This window comes from Zootermopsis nevadensis, unplaced genomic scaffold (genome assembly GCF_977971745.1).
Source record: "Zootermopsis nevadensis isolate Lab colony 2312 unplaced genomic scaffold, Znev_1.0 Znev_ptg000020l, whole genome shotgun sequence".
Lineage (NCBI taxonomy): Eukaryota > Metazoa > Arthropoda > Insecta > Blattodea > Termopsidae > Zootermopsis > Zootermopsis nevadensis.
Window position 1 is genome coordinate 5102731 of NW_028259152.1, and position 18201 is coordinate 5120931.

The window sequence follows — 18201 nt, forward strand, 5'->3', positions numbered from 1 at the left end:
CCACGACGTAATTCATTCTCACAATTCTCCCGATCCAACACACTTTTGCAGTCACACAGTGAACCAAACCGCAAAATTCATTTACTGTTACTGATTTAGGCCTCTTAATTCCGTTTACCTCAAGACCATAATTTGTTTATGCACGTTGCAAACATAGGCATATTTACTTTGTCACGGCTGTCTGACTGCAAAACCTCGAGAAACGCTGAATCGATTCTTAGGAAATTTGATAATGGAGAGATTTACTAAATGTATCAACACATTCCAATTCTGGTTAAAATCAGACAACACTAACAAACAGTTTACACTAATACCTACGTGCATTTTGCTTTCGGGTGTGACACAGCGGGCAATTTTACTGGAATCTACCGTTATCACCCATCCAGACAGGAGGCGCAGACATCACCCACGCAAAGATAATTGCATCATCAATGGCACCATTATCAAGGGTCAAAAGTAAAATTATGTCAAACGCACCAGAGTTATGCTGTGCATACATGTCCTAACTTGTTTTGTTCGTGCAGCGAAGCCCCTATGCATATATATATATATATATATATATATATATATATACAGGGTGTCAGAAGTATGTTTACAAACTTCGTGTGCGTGTTCCAGGAACAAAAATAAGAAAAAATGTTCCTATGAAAATGGGGTCGCAAATGTTTCATTTTCGAAATAACAGCCAAAAATAAGTTTCAATGAATGACTTTATGTCAAAGTTAATCCAGCTTCCAGCAAAGATTTTTTAATTAAAATTTATGCAGAAATTGTTGGCGACATGCTTTTTGGTCCACGCATGCTTCCATCATGTCTAAGAGGACCTTAAGATCGGCGATTCTTAAGAAGACACTTGCCACGTCTCCTTGAAGATGTACCATTGTCATTTAGGCCCTCTTGGACATTTAGACCCTTCGGACATTTTAGGCCGTCTGGCCCATTCGGCCCATTAGGGATTTTAGGCCCTTTCGGCCACTGAAACCCACCCTTGACTTGGAAACAAACAGCCCAACCTTTCCATCCGCCAAACCAACCTAACCCAACTTAACCTATTCTATCCTAACCCAACCCAACCCAACCTAACCTAACCTTGTCATGACGAAGTTATTGGTTATTTAATACCTCAAATTGCTCATTTATTTCAGCGTTTCAGTTCGAAAAAACTCCTTGAGCACTTTCTTATAAAACACTTGTAAAGCAAGTTCTTCCCTCAAAGTAAGAGACTGCGTTTCACACTCCTTACTAGAATTTGCCGAAGGCGCTGGAGAAAGGACAGACAACCTTTTAAGTCAAGGACAAAACCAACGCAAGTTTTATGGCTAAAAATCTAACGGTTTTAAAGAAAGTATTATTTTTGTTCCTTTAAATGTATATTCGTTGTCATCACACTCGCTACAAATCACATTACGTGCCCTGAAGAAGTCTCAACCCATAAATGACTTCCCAAGGAATAAAATTGTATAATAATATTAGCATTCTTACTTCTAGTTCCATCTCGAGATTGCTTCAGGAACACTGCATACAAAAGATAGATAAAGTGTTTGTGGCTGCCAAGAGATGGCGGGCTGTTGACGCTTTCCACAAAAGCGACGTTTCGTAAAAATATTACAATAATAGGAAACAAAAGGTGAATTTTCCGAATTTATTAATAAACCTACTATGAGATTGAACCACAATTCCTTCTTCCCTTTCCTGAGGTAGAAACTGATTCTACTTGGTGAGATTTCAGGTTCTCAAGGCAGAGATTTTAAAAATTACTGTCTTCTGGACCGTGTAATCCGACAGAGGGTGCTTGCTGCATCAGTTATTAGAGTGATAAGTGAGCCCTGATGATAGTACAGGAAGCAAATTCTAACAGACAGCAGAGCTCAACATCCCAGAAGACATGCATCTTGTAATATACTTGAACGCTTAAGTGTTCTGCAGTAGTTGTTTGTGTGATTCGATTGTGAATTACTGAATATTAGTTAGCGCACAAGCATAGCATAGCATTCGATCCCAACCGTTGTCACTAACAAGAACCAAAAAGTATAAGTATAATAAAAACTTGTCACCTAGAGGCGAAGGCGAGCAAATTCCCGAAATGTAATCAAAAATACCTCAGACAATTCCCAACACAGTATTCCAATAACTTTGTGATTAACTTCAGTCTCCATGAGGAACTTTATTTCCAAGGTCGCCATGTTGCATCTTGTTTTGACAGAAGTCGGGAAGTTGTAACTGGACAGACGTTGCAAAAAAAACTAAGGTAAACGAGTTATAAAATCAAAAGTAACTTAGGACGTGACCTTTAACTGTAGGACAAGAAATGATTATGTCCTTCTTTTGTAATTTATGCAACAATAAAAAGAATGACATATAGTAGGCCTACTGTCATGTTAAATGGAAAACCACGTTATTGAAAGGTTTCCTCTAAAAATACGTATGCGTATCTTATTTTAATTGAGAGAAACAAGAAATAACTGAATAATTTAAGTAATTTATTCTTATTTTGTTATAACAGCATTAATGAATTATATACGCAAAATTATTTTATTACTAAAAATGTCAGTATCCTAAATGAAATCATAACGGGAAACCATTCCACTCGATTTGGAACTACGCCTTATTTGATCTAAACTGTTTAATTTTAAATACAAATTTCATAAGGATAAGGGAAGTCGGTATAAATTTTAAGGTACAATCGTGATATTCAGTATTGCGAATGAGTGGCGTAACTTATCTAAAGATTTAGATATGAAAATATATAAAGTACACTATTGTTTATATGGGCGTAATATGTACGTGATATAAACATTTTGGTTCCGTAAGAGGCGGGGAATTTATTTCCCAACCGAGCTACTATCAGCTTTTCGCATAAGCAGTTAAATCTTGCAGTTTATTGTATTAGTGTGCGAAGTGCTCAGACCTTCCTCGCGAACCAACCCGCTGCTCTGAAATGTCAGGTTGGTTGCATATACATTCAGGCGTGCAGCTTGCGCTTTCTAAAACGGTCTTCGTATTGTAATGGTGTAATCTTTGTTTTTATCCTTTCACGTGTTTCGCTGTGACCCGGTTGCAATTTGAACTAGGACACAGTGAAGGAAGATGCCTCTCGGGTTACAGCAGAGGGAACAGCGACTAGAAATGCAGGTGAGGCCAGATTACACTACACACACACGTTATTTCCACAGTGAAGAATGATAATTAGCATTAAGTTCTCTCATATACAGGACTGCAGCCTCTTAACGTCAGGTTTTTCACCAAGGATCTTATACAAAATCATAGAGACCAAAATACACTTTCGTGAAAGACATCATATAGCTCGTTTTAGCTTTATGTGCCTATTTGTAAATGGTGGAAGATTGCTCACCTGCAATCATACAAATGACTATTGCAATCACGTATAAATGCAACATTAAATTTCCCTAAAATGAAACAAGAAAGGTCATACAGAACTTTGATGGATCGCACATGAACCTTTGTTTGCCGACATAAGCAGTGCTAGTTTCCATTATAGCTTATCTGATTTTTACAGTATTAAAAAATAAGGTCAAATCCAGATATGTGGAAATGGTTGATTGCTAGTGAATACTTAATTGCATTTGGACTTCTGTCGCCGTGAATGCTTCAAATCTTACAGACTGAAGTATGCAGTGCTGAATCATTGCCATTTCATATCGCACGATCCCCAACGGCTACGAAACTTCAAATATCAGCACATTCGTGTATGACGCTACTTGTCTGAAAATTTCCTGAAATAGCTAATATAATAAAGAAATTAACTTTTTATGATATCTCAAGAAATTTAAGCCATCAATTAATGTTTTCTTTGAGAAAGACACACATATTCTAGTTAATAGCTTAAGTATATAATTTCAGTTTATTTATTTAGTTTCTGGGTTAGTGCCAGTAATATTTAGCTTCTGAGTCATGCTATTGTTACATGAATGATGACATTCAGAACTTGGTTTTTAGCTAGTGTAACGCCTTTTGATGAAGGTGTGTCATTAAACTGATACATATTCTTGGACATTTTCCTTGTCTACCGCAAGATTTCGAAAGCTGCTTCCGTCATCAGGTGAAAGTATAAAACCATCGGATAAAGTTAATCTCAAGGGACCGACTGTAGCTTCATCCAAGGAACCCAGTCTTAAGGGACTGAGATTAGCTTCAGCCAAGAGACCCAGCAGATTAGTTTTCATACTTTCACCTGTGACGGAAGCAACTCCCAATGCGTTGTGTTTATTTTAACCATCAGACGAATACAAAAGTTCAATTTTTTTTTGTATTTGCATTCCTTTTATGTTTTCATCATCCATATTTTATATGCCGTGTTATTATTCATAGTAGTAACAGGAGAAGGCCTTACCAAAGCCGGCTTATTACAAAAGAAATACGGATTCTATCCCGGGCAACTGCAACAGATATTCTTGATGAACGAAGTGGAAATGAAACGCGTTTTCTTTCCGAGTTCTTCGGTTTTCTCTACTGATCGTCGTTCCACCTTTGCTTCACACTTATTGATTATCACCCTACGAGGTGTGTGATAGCCCAAATAAATCAAACAGCACATAATCACACCCTCAGTCCTCAGACAGGAGTTCCATCTCTGACCCGGTTCTTAGCTGGTCTTAGATTAAGATAGCTTTCTAGCAGTAATAACAATAATAATAGTGACAGTAGCTGTGATAATAATTTCTGTAGTAGTGGTAGTAGTAGTATTCCCATCATTGGTGAAAAATACGACAGGCGACAGCAGTAAAGTTTCACTGTATTATTCTGACTACAGTGTGTCGAAGCAGGAGAAAGTGACGTCACTGTGCATCACGTGATCAGCCTGGAATGTCGTTCAGCCGATAATGGCATTGCTTCAACTTCACGTTGTTTTCTTTTTTGGCAAGTACAAGACCAGTAGAATTTACTTATCCCTTCCGATCCTGGCAACATCGGATCGATCCCTTGCCAAGGTCTTGGGGGAAACGTAACAGAAAGACGTTTACTTTTATTAAATTTCATTATTCACTTGAAAGCAGCAGAAAATATGCAATATTAATGTCCTGACAACTTTTTTCAGTATCTAAATTGCATTTAATCAAAAGAGCATAGTATAGTACAAGGATGAGAATTGAAGATGTGGTCCTCCATTTTCGCCTATCTTGCGCCAATCTCTTCATTTCCACATATTTTTTACAGCCCACATCCTCAAAAATCTGCGTCACATATTCCAATCTTTGTCTCTCCCTACAATTCTTCCCTTCAACTGTTCCTTCCATTACCAAATTAACTAATCCTGGGTGCCTCAGAATGTGTCCCTCCATCCTATCTCTTCTTCTGGTAAGATTTTTCCATAGACTTCTTCCTTCGCCTGTCCTGTCTAAGACCAGCTCATTTCGCACTTTATCAGTCCACTTAATTTTCAACATCCTTCTATAGCACCACATTTAAAATGCTTCTATCCTTCTTCTTTCTGGCTTTCCCACTGACCATGTTTCGCTTCCGTACAGCGCTGTGCTCCAAACATATAACTTCAGAAGAATCTACCGAAACTAAATTTCGGAGTTGCGAAGATGGGAAGAAGAACTCCTACCTGAAGAAAATATAAGTACCTGTGTTCTTCGAAATATGTTCATTTATTTTTCGGTACAAAGCAAAGCGTGACACTTGCAATTTAAACACAACTCTTGCAGATGCTTTGAATCCTATCCATAGAACAAATGCAATATATGAAGACATCGTGCCATGTACTGAGTGTTGAGTCAGAAGCAGAACAGGCTTTTCAAGGTGATAGAGCGAAACTAAATAACGGTGTCTTGAAAGGTCAGAAGGAATAACGAACCTTTCGCTGCCCAACACGGGTCGGATCCTCAGACTTTCCGAACCGTGACGTACTGAAATATTAAATATTTCAGGCTTTCCTCTTCTCTTCATCCAGTTTACTAAGTGCGGTGAACACACAAGACAGCTGCGCAGTAGTTTCAAAATGGATCCCTTAGCATCCAAAATGCCCATAACTCTTGGTATTCTAAAATAAACTGTCATTATGCAATGCCTACGTAGCCCCCTGATACTGCAACTCTGAAGAAGGAAACGAGGCATTTCTCTGGAACGTTGATAACAACATACATACAAGATTAAAATTCTTTAAATTATGCAGACAAATTGGCGTCTTTGCTCAACAGACATCTAGCATGAATAACTGTAATTAACAGTAGAGAAAAGCAACACACCAACAAATACTGGGAGACTGCGAATGACTGGAATTATGACGCCAGCCGTACGCTAACATCACTTCCAATTATCAGTGTGATATATTCACTAAAGATGAGGCATGCAAAGAATGTAGCTTGTAAGGAAGAAAATAAAAATGCACTCAACATATTAATGGAAAACTTGAAGGAAAATGGTCACTTGGGAGACCTTGGTGTAGATGGGAGGTTAATATTAAAGCGGATCTTGAATAAAATGTGAGATAGTTAGTTTATTAGGTGAAGGATGGAGTCAAGTGGTGGACTTGTGAATACGGTAATCAAACTTCATTCTCCAAAAAAGGAAAGGGATTTCTTGACAATCTGAGCGACTATTAGCTTCTCCAAAAGAGTTTTCGTCCATACTCCATGGAGTGAGAAATATCAGACGTAGTCGGTTTTAATTCAGGTACAAATTGACTTCTGAAGCACACCAATGAATGTAAATAGTTTTGTGTTAAATTTCGCCGCAATGGGGGTAGGAAATCATTTCATCCGTTTTTCATTTTACCACTGTCACCAACACTTTTTTCGTTATCTTGATTCTCATCTTCTGCAGCCGTGTACAAATGAGCCAACTACCTTCATCATATTTGTTTGTCTGAATAAAAAACTAGAGAATCATTAAAAGAACCTTAATTAAACTCTGCAGACCCATTGGGGAGTTTCAGTAATATCTGTCAAACACACCCCAACTTCGGTTAAAATCTGACACGCGAAGACTTCTCATGCATTTCAGTATGTATGTCGGCCGAATCAAAAAAGTAATCTCATAAGGTCCTTGATCGTCCACCTCGCCTGTTTTAAGCAGTTCATTACAGCATATCAAACGTTAGCATTCATGGATAAACATTCTAGAGACTATAATTGTTACATTTTCCAACTAATTTATTTAACTGCTAATGTCCACAACACTTGATCGTCTGCACCGACTTCATTTTTATTCACTCCAAGATGGTTGCAATTCAGTCAGTCCTCGGAAACAAAGTTAACCGAAAACATAAGCATTTAAACTTCAGTTCAACAATACAGGCTCGCTTTTGCTGGCCTTACAAGTGACTATAGGCTTCAAACTTCAGACTGACTATTGCTGTCTGCGTCTATTAGAGCACGGGTTTCTCTCTTATTCTCGATGCTTAGTGTAACCATGACTCCTGGGCGAACCACTCTACCGCAACACGTGACATTCTCTGAAGAAGGAAATTTCAAGATGTAAAGGTCAGTAGGTTTGAATCAGGGGTGCATAAAATCTTCACTATCACATTATAACTGTACTATTTTAGATTCTTCTGTCATTTTTGACGGGCGATTACACATTATATGTGCTCGAGGACGCGAAATTAAATAAACTAATAACAAGTAAAAATTTCTCAGAGGTAGGTGATTTATTTTAATGTAAGGACTCGTATGCCTAACTAAAGGCAAAGAAGCTGGTAAATTGCCAGCTATGAACACAAAGTTTTCTTTCCGCAATAGCAACTGTTATCACAAAAACGTTCTGAGAATGTGACTTTAATGGAGGTTTACGAGAGAGGGAGTAAAAAATTACACCTACAATAATTTAAAATAGAAAGCTTGGTATGATGGTTCAGGAATGTGTTTTCCAAAATTACAGAACTAATTTAACTGCATACAGTGATGTGTTTTCACGCCAAATTAAAAATACCAAATAAGGTGGTAGCACAGTTTAGAAGAAATGTTTTGAGCGTTTTAGGCTTCCAGATGCTTGATGCTTAGCTAATTCCTTGAAACGGAATCTTTCTTGAGAAGCTGATAATCGATACATAAACTAAAAGTTCGCTACTTTGTTCAAAGAAACCCGTATCTGGGTCGAATTTCACAGACTTCTTCCGTGATACAACGAAGACCCGAACATGACAGTTTCTTCAGAATTCAGTAACAATGTTCTAACCATGCTATGCCTAACTGGCTTGTTCGTGTACGTGTGTTAAATTCGTCTAATATTTTTCGAAAACAAAATACTTGGTACTGATATTTGTTCCAGATTTTCCGAACATTCTGAACAAACAAATCAGGCGTTAATTTATGGCCACCCTACATACAGCGAGTAAGAAAGGAACATTACCTCTCAATCTACAACTTGTAGCTGCATCTTCCTTTCCCCTCGGTAAAGAATGAGAAAGAAAGCAAGTCGACTTGTCCGTGAGCTGACGCAATGGCATGTTTTACTGAATTCTGCTGCATTTCGCAAGAAGATGCTGAAAACTCACATGTATATGATCATGAGAGCCCTTTAATAACATTGCCTGATTTTTTATAGTCGATGTAAATGTGAAGGTTCTTCCTAACTGCTTACACATTAAACGAATCAAGATCTTTAATCAAACTTTGACTGATTCTAAAATTGGCAAAGACACTTTCAAAACAAAACGTAGAATGGTTACAGCGCCATGGCCCGGCATTAATATACGAAAGGCATTCTACACTTTAAACGCCAAGTACGAAAATGCATAATAAACAAGCTAATTAAGTAAACTCCACGCAAAAGACTCCTTCTTGAGAAGCTAATTAATAAATTATACATCCTACCCGAATGTTCATTATCGTGCTCAGAAATCCGCCACGAACCAATGGCCGAGTCTGTCCTGACCAACAGACCACATTCTGGAGTACAGATATAATTTTGCCACGCCGACAGGACCAAACTAATGATGAAGTACAATCACCAGGAACAAGAAGCCTAGGACGACAGCTGAAGAGGCTACGAAGTCAACCGAGGTTGGAACAGGTCAACAACCTACCCTAGTCCATGACAGTTTCATATGGTCGATGATAATGATGATAATGGCTTTAACTGTTACAATTATAACAATAATAATAACAATCACTAACTATAAATTCGGCTTTGGATGATTATCAGTGTAGCGTGTAGAACGTACTCTAGCATTTCGGAAAACACTGCATTTGCCATCTTCAGGGTGAATGTCAGTGGGAGGTTAGAGTAATTATATAGATCTGGGAGTAAGAGGTGCGTTTCATGATTGGGGAAGCAGTTGGGAGGGGTGGTATTTAATTACAGCAAAAAATGCAATAGTATTTCAGATTTCACGAATTATACATTCTGACATGTTCCAATTTTGAATTTCGGAAATGTGAACCATTAAATAGTTAGTATGAATCCTTTGACGTGGGTTCGGTTCATAATAAGGCTATTATACATAGGACAACACAACACAGAAAGAGATACAGACATATGTCAATGCCTCGAGCGAAGTTCGAAGCCCGATTTAACATTATGCGTTCCTTAAGACAGCACACACACTGTGATAGTCCAATAACAATAATTTTACACTTTAAACTGGATGAAAATAATGAATTCATAACAGACGAGTAGGTACCGTACCTCATAATTCAACCTATAGGCATGTAACAAACTACGAACAGCCTCGCATGGCCGTGCTAACTGCAAACGTATCCAATCTTTTAACGCATTTCTTTAACGCATTCATATTGATCCCCACCCACAGCACCCACTGTAAACTTTCACTTACATGTGGTAAGCAATCGGATATTTTCTGATACTTTCCACCTCTACTACAGTGTGTGTCAAAACTTACTCAACTACTGAATACCATAGCGTAACTATGGTTATTGTCTGTTACGACACGCCAGACTTCGGATCCATGCTGGGCTGCTGAACTCAACATGTGCCATGTGAGATCTGAGGCGGTGAGAACGATAATGTTGTTCTGGGTTTTGGAGCCGTGTAAGCTCATCGGTATATTCTATTGAAACTAGTGTAACGAAGGTCAAAGTTGAGTATTTAACATCTCGGCTTTCCAATCGGAAGGTCCCGTGTATGTTGGTCTCACTCCGGAGTATGAGGTGACTGTCTTCTGAGATGTTGCGCCGTGCAGTCTGGTAGAAACTGATAGCCCAGGTGATGCACCTCTGAAACGTCGGTCAGTTTCAACCGACTACGCGGCGCAAGATCCCAGACGACAACCACCAAACTTGCAATGTTGGTCTTTCGGGTTTAACGCTGTGTGGACTTGTAGGTAAGACCAAAATGTCTTAAACAACCACTGAGCTAACCAAGGAAGGAGTCTTGCTCGAAGCCCAACACCACGGTCCTTGGCCTGTTAAAACATTGCTAGGTATGAAACGCACAGCCGGGGGTGGATTGATAGGAACTTGGAGCTAATCACTGAAGCGGCTGGAGTTGAAACCAGGGCACATACAAAGTAATTAAAAGCTTAAATATTTGCATTCAGGAATACACATGTGAGTAATACAATCATATATATATATATATATATATATATATATATATATATATATAACCTATTACAGAAACCTGTTAATATAACTGACAGAACTATTTGTCAGACAGATGTAATATAAAAAATCCAATGTCATTCTGAAGTTGAATAACACTGGGTTTCACATTCTAAGATGATACGAAGTTCTCGAATGTATTGTATCCGAACGTCAACTGGGATCTGATGTGCGTACCAAACATGGGATGGGCTTTTAATTCTATCCCATTGTAGCTGCCTCGATGTTGCTGTACAACTTTTTAAGGCTGAAAGTTGGGGACTACTTTTTTATAGGGTGGACGACAAACTTTACTGCAACAGTGTGTGCAAGAATATTATTCCCGTAGTTAATTGCCTTTTAACGTTCAGACTCATCTTCGTGGTCTACTGACCAACTATGAATTTCCTTCAGGAAAAAATTAAGATTTAAGCCACCGGAACCACTCGAATTCTTCCGGATAGTCTTCTGGAGAGAGACATTTAAAAAGAAAGTGAATTTTTGTCTCTTGAACATCTAGAATGGGGAATTTTCAATGGTAACCAAAGTCTTAAAAAAATTCAGCGGACTAAATTACGTCTCATTACCTTCCTTGGGTTAAAAAAAAAACATTACAATCCTCGGGACTCCTAAGGCAGTATCATTGTCAAAAGTATCATAAGACGAAGACCTACCACGTGGCTGTAAAGAATTACGTAAATAATAAAGCCACATACTCGTGGTTACAGAAATATCGTTTTCACTTATCGGCCTTGTGGAAATCTAGTTCATAGTGATATGTTATAATTAATGAACAAAACATTAATTGGGCCCTATATATTTAATAATGCATTTATTATTAACTCTAATAGCATTATTTATTATTACATCACTTTATATTGCACTTATTATTAAAAATTATAAAGTCAGTATATCCCTTGAATTCCAATCTATTACGTTCAACAGAAATCAAAGCCCTTAAAGAATTACAACAAAAAAGACCTTCTGATGAATTAGATGATGCAATGAGGCGGAAAAATTAGCCTCATTTTCTGCATACTTTTGAAAGAGATAACGAATGTAGAGATTCAGATGATCAATCATGAGATGGCTATGAAGTCGGATCGAACTTGAGCTTGGTCCATCGAGGGCATCTGAAGAACATAAAAGCGACAAAACTGCAGGATGCTCAACGGCACATTGATACGCGCATCCCCTGCAAAGGGTAAAATCAAATACGGCTGATCGGAGAACCGTAGATAGTCAAAACAGATACTGTCGTTGGTTTCAAAAAAAAGTCCTGAAGGTGTCGTAATATACGTTTCAGTCGGAATATTCTTGAGGACTGTGATAGGTGTTACTGTTTTACTGTAGCACCGGAGGTCAAATGTCCGCAGACAACGGTGACACATGCTGCTTATCGGGCGGACCTCCCCGCCCACCTGCATACCACATTGCTTCGTGTAGGCAGCAGTGATGAGATCATGCGAGCTGATGATGGAAAACTAAGCCTGATGAACAGCGTAGAATGTGGTGGGAATGGTAATCCAAGACTCGTCGTAACCTGTTTTCGAAGGAAATTGGTGGCCCTGGAAGTTGTGCCTGTCACTCCGCATACAGGAAGAACTCGTGCAACACGAAGAATAAGTCCTTCGACGAATCCGTCTGGGACGATACGAAAATGCTGTCGTGGAAAGTCAAAGCGAAAAAACAACGAACAACACAGTTAATATGCTTATGCAGAGTTTCTGTGATTTTGTTTTGAAAGTCTTTGTCCAACGAATAAAGTGGTATCACAGAACGCTCAATACATGTTATTTCCTAGTTATGATATCACATGCATTAAACACTGGCGTTAAAGTACGGTTGAACGAAAAAATATTTTTTAAAATAATCGTCTTTTAATTTTTTAAAACCCATCTCTGTTTCTCCTTTCTGTCTTGGAGTACAAAGGAAAAGCAATGATTTGGAAATGACTTTAGAAATCCTTATTCTGTTGGCCAAGAAATGTTTTGTGGCAATATGGGAAAGTGGAAAAGTAAATGAGACTTCTAATTTTGATTTTTTTAATCTTGGCCAAAACTGCAGGCATATATGCCCAATAGCATAGGCAAGTCTTATTGGACTCCGCTAGAAGTACTGTATTTCAAGACAATCTAAAATAAAATGCACTGTAAAATAATAACAGAAAACTCTTCCCTAATTGAATTTGGCACACCAAACTGTAACCGAGTTTGAATTCTGGTATGAGGAAAGCAATAAATTACTCTGTCTTGGCTTTGTCCCATGCAACTCCACGCTCGAAGTTCATAACAGGGTCGAAGAAATTCGGGACGATGTCCTCTTGGCAGGTGTACGCAGAAAGTGAGAGCCTACGGTCCGTTGAACTTGGTTACAATTTAGTAAACACCAAACTAATATTAAGCTCTTTGTTTGTCTTCGAGTCACTCTCAATTCTTGTAAATATGAACATATCATAAAATTTCTTTAACTCCTTTTGTTTTAATTTCTTCAAACTTATGAACATCACCGTAGAAAAGTAACGAGCATTTTCAGGAAGTAGAGAAATGGGTAATGTTCTTTAACACCTTATTTTTCACTTTTAAGTGTCCCATTTCTACGTCATTCTGCACTAATACACGTGACTATTTTTACGCGCCTTCGCTATTCAGCGTCTTCTAATATCCGCGGTTTTATTTAGTATCATGAGGATCGTCAATGTCATATCTCACTGGGTTCCGGGCGTAGTTTCACTGACTCGCCCTATGACTCCGGGGACAACAGATTAGGCCTCTCATGGTGTATCATTCGGACACTCCACGGGAATTTATACGTTTTACGATAAACTAGTTTTCCACATACACATGTGAAAGAGCGCTACTTCATCGTATGACAGTTACAATAAGTGCCTAAAACAAAGCGCCGCGATTCTAAACATGTCAGTTCCCCAGGGATTTTGATTTTTCTGAAAAATTTCGCGGTTTTTACACATTTTTGGAGTGTTAACCAATGCAAACCAGGCGTTTATATTAGAAACATTAGTTGACCTTGGTCATAAGTACGTTTCCTTTATATTACTAAAACTTTAGCTTCTTGAATCGAAAAGAATATTTACAGACACACTATAGAGATACAGCTTAGGACCCCAACGCATGATGCAGTTATAGAATGTCATGATATAGCTATTATGAACGTCATATCCTGAATATCTCGTACATTTCACAAGCTTGTTGACAAACCCACTTAAATGTAACTCATGGAAAGTCCTGCTTTCATTAGCCAATCTCCGCTGGTACATTCTAATGTATGTGCGCGTAACCTTGGGGTTTCTCGGAGTTTCGCAGATGGCGGATTCCTTTCTGAACACCAACTAAAATGTAATTTTCTATTAATGTTACAAAATTTATATGAAAAGCGTTGAAACCGGTAATTTTAAATGCTTTCAGATTATAGGTCAGAGATAAGCAAATATTTTATCCGGGGGCCGAATGGGAATATTACGAAGTGATTGCAAAACGAGTCGCCTCACACCGTCGCCTACAGAAAATATACGTTTTGAGAAAGAGTCGTCTTATTGGTAGCTAATGTTTGCAGATCACCGCGGGCCGTAAGTGTATGTTTAACATTTTTATCGGACCGTTTCTGGTCCGCAGGCGACTGTTGTCCACCCCTCTTGTATATAAATTTAAAAAAAATCAACTGAAAAGGTTTTTATTTCTTATCCTGTAAGAAGCTGTTGCAGACTTATGCCAATATCTCTTGAAAACAGTGCAAGGTTACTTCGATCTAGATTGACATTAGGTACTTCTTAACATGCCCTAAGCAATGATTCAATGAAACAAGTATCTTGACAGATTTTTTGAGATACTAGAATTAGTCGTGGTAGTAGTCTAACAATGAAAGGCATCTCCAGAAACCTGCTACAATATCACAGAGCCTCCTAATTGCACATACCAGAACAAATACGGATTATTTTCAGAATATGGCAGCCTAAGAGCGTTTTAAAATTTTAAATCAGCAGACAGCTAGGCTAACATTTCCTAGAATTTTCTTTCTTTCTTACAAGTCATTGCCGATGTACAGGAAATAACAGTCCAGGATAAACGATGAGCTGAAAGACATTCTTTCAGAAGAAATCGAATAATCACATTTCGGAAATCCAGACTCAAAAAAGTGAAGGTGCGACTAGCTTGTACTACATACTAATAGGATACAGTTACACCTGCAATGTGGTTCAAGCTGTTTCAATTTCATTTAAAGGCCATCTATAGGATATAACATCAATGTCTTTCCCACGGACCAGTCTGATGACAGGATCTCAGCTATAAAGAAATCGTGAGAAAATCAGTGTCACGCACTTAACAATACGAACGAAAGCTCTGGTAACTGTTCTACTCCACCCACTCCACTTTCAGGTCCTTAGTGCAGAGGCGTTGTCATATTCGATTGGCCTCAGCCGAAACGGCCTCGATATTGCCCTGGAGGTCGGACGGAAGACAGACACCGAAGTCGTAAGCGCTTCGTAGAAAATAATTTCTGAATCTGAAATCATTTGAAGGCAGTTAAGTATACCGACGCGTTATTGGTAACGTAAGGTAGTAAGGCTATAGAAGATTACACAGTGAAAAACTTCTGTTGTCTTCATCAAATATTTATAGAAAGACGAAATCAAGGAATATGTGGTGCACGGAACATATAGCACGCATTGCGGATATGAGAAATTTACGTAGTTTTTAGTCGGGAAATTTCACCAAAAGGGATGTGAATATTAAAATTAGTTTTGAGACAAAATGGCGTCAGCGTGTGGACTGGAGTCAGATGGTTCAGAGTGATATCTAGTGGCGGAATCATGTGAATGCAGTAATGAGCTTTAAGATTATACAAAAGACATGGAATTTATTCATCATCTGAGCAACTGTCAGTTTCTCAGTATCGTATATAAAATTTTATACCCCTTTCCTAGTGCAGCCTTCTTCTGGATAAACCTTATTCCAGTTATCATATGCTTAATTGGGACAACCATAACCAATTAATCAACTGAATACAGTCCACACACCCAAACAGCTAAATTATTTACGATTTCTTTCATCCTCCCGTCAACGCCTAGATCTCCAAATCCTCTCTTCCATTAGGTTTTGTGACTAAAATTGTGTACGCACTTACTCACTTCCCCACGCGAACTTCATCCTCCGCCAGTCTCATCCACCTTCACTGTGTTACCCTAAATAATAAATAATGAAACTCCTTATACAGATGTTCCGAACGTTCTGTCGTTTCTTTCTCAGTTACAACTCTCCTCCTCGTCAATTCGTTCCCTAATCCAATCTAAATTTCGCACTGTTAGACAACTTCATAAATTAATGTAAACTAATTTAATATTCTATGACCATCAAAACGAGTAGATATGGATAAAAGTCAGACATTATCGAGACTGTCTGGATCAAACACAGAGGCTGTACACAGAAACACACAAGAATATAAAACACTTCATTAATTACGTAGTGACGTTTCTGAAATACACGCTGACAACTTGATGCTTACATACTGTCTACAAAATCGTACCAGAATACATTTCAAAGACCACAAGAAAAGTGTGATCTGTGGAATTCTAAATAGTTCAGCCAGCAACTGTTAAGAAACTGAAAGCAAAAGTGAAAAACAAAAATAGCCACTTACTTTAACCATTGGTGGTGTTCAGACTTGAAGATGGACATGTGAAACCGACGTTGAAGCTTGCTGTTCAGATTAGGTTGGTGCTGAAGTTGAAAGTGGTGATGCTGATTGTTTATATTCGTTGTTCAATATCAGAGGCCCCTGATCAGAGGGAAATTAAATTTGCACCTGCATGTAATTTCGCATATGAACACAATTTCATGCACTGTTCACCTTGATTAATTGTCCTGTTCTTCCACAAATATACTTGGTTTTTATTCAACACATTTACACTGCCTCTATTTTTCCTCAACTTCCAATATTTCACAATCGAAACTAATCACACTTTCCCTCTTAATTGATTATTACTTCTGAAAGTGAAAAGTCAGATTTATTTCTCAATACTTCTTGCTTGGACTCTTGCTTTTCTTTCACAAACAAACTTTGCACTGAACGCATTTCCTTGGCTTCGTCAAACTGTGAATGGATTTGACATTTCACTCTCAATTTTAACATTTCATTCATTATTATTATTATGTAATTTTGCTCTAATACGTCATTATATATTCATATTGATGTCTTATAAAGATATCGTTGGCTACATAAGTACTTTATTCCCAAAATGTTAAAATTAGTTTCAAACCGTATAAACATTCACATACTGAAAGAAATACTGATTGAAATTAACATCCCCCGAACAAACATTTAGAACCGTCTTTGTTGAGATGCGAAAAAAACTAAAATATGGAGGGCTACAATTTTCGACATGCGTTGCCTTTATTTGGAAGGGCATTTATGCCAGTGAAATATGCAAAGTTCCGTATGTTCCTGTGAACACAGTACTCATTTTGTGTGTCAGTGTTCATACAAAGTATACTTCGTTTGTCAGATGATGGGTTGGGTCTAGAAACTGAATTCCTTGAACAGAAATAATTACAAATGTTAAGTAAGCAAACCTGGTAAATTGCTTTCTCGCTATAAAAATATAGATCCTTAAAGAAACTGCTTTTCTGAGACGGAGGGGTACTAACGTATGCCTATAAATTAAAGTTTAGGCACATTTTTATAATAGTATTTTCTTTATACATGTTTAAACTGAACTATCAAACACAATTTCAACCTCATTTTGTAAGATTTTTTCATAATGAGGTAATATAAAATTTGCGGTCCGGACCCAACATAGCTTAATTATTTTCCTTTCATTTTCTGTCTGTCCGAGTTTTGCTACGATCTAAAGCTTGAATTAGGAACAAATAATAAGGAAATTCTTTACGCTGCACGATTCATCTGAAAGGAAAAATATTTTCCGGTCATGCAATGTGTAATGCAAAATGATTCTCATGTCTGTAACCAAAGGCATAATGGTCATTTATTCGTATACGCATTCATCGTTCACTCATTTATCAATCGATTGTTACATACGGAAAGCCTAAGAAGTGTAACAAATATTTATGTAATGGCCACTAGAAGAACGATTTTGAACAAACTGAGAACTGCCACTTACTTTTCGAACAAAATGTGGCTTTTAAATTGTAATGTTTGTTCGAACGTCTTTTAAAATTAAATAATTCATTACAATGTATTTAAACACAAGATGGAAACTTATAATGTTGCAACAACAGACACCGCACGCGCACACACACACACACACACACACACACACACACACATTCCCATTGTAACTGATGGAAGCCAATCGAATGCTACAACAGAAACTATGGTGGAATATGGATGTTTACTTGTTACTTATTACTTAAAATATTGCAAAGAACATTTAACCAAACGTTGTGAGTGAACATACACGGAACCAAAACAACAAATATCTTCCGAAGTCTGTCAAGGCACATTGGACACATAAATATTGATCTAGACATACCTACACCCTTTCAGAGTTTGAGAGCACTGTACATAAAGTAAACACAACAAATTCAGACGGGCAACTAACATCCACCTTTCCTCCACTGTTGCCACATTTCCATTACAATCACCTTACCCCTGAAATAAGTATTTGTAATGCTCTTGAATAATTTTATTTCAACGCATAATATTTGGCGTTGTAAATGGC

At 37.8% G+C, this 18201-nt stretch overlaps 1 long non-coding RNA gene across 1 annotated transcript; it reads right to left on the minus strand.

The window, feature by feature from the left end:
- Nucleotides 1-14515: 14515 nt before the first annotated feature.
- Nucleotides 14516-18066, minus strand: LOC110831338 (uncharacterized). The gene is made up of 3 exons (XR_002543551.2): nt 18013-18066; nt 16161-16613; nt 14516-15026 (listed from the first exon to the last, which is right to left on the minus strand). It is a non-coding gene; the product is annotated as an uncharacterized LOC110831338 (long non-coding RNA).
- Nucleotides 18067-18201: the final 135 nt, after the last annotated feature.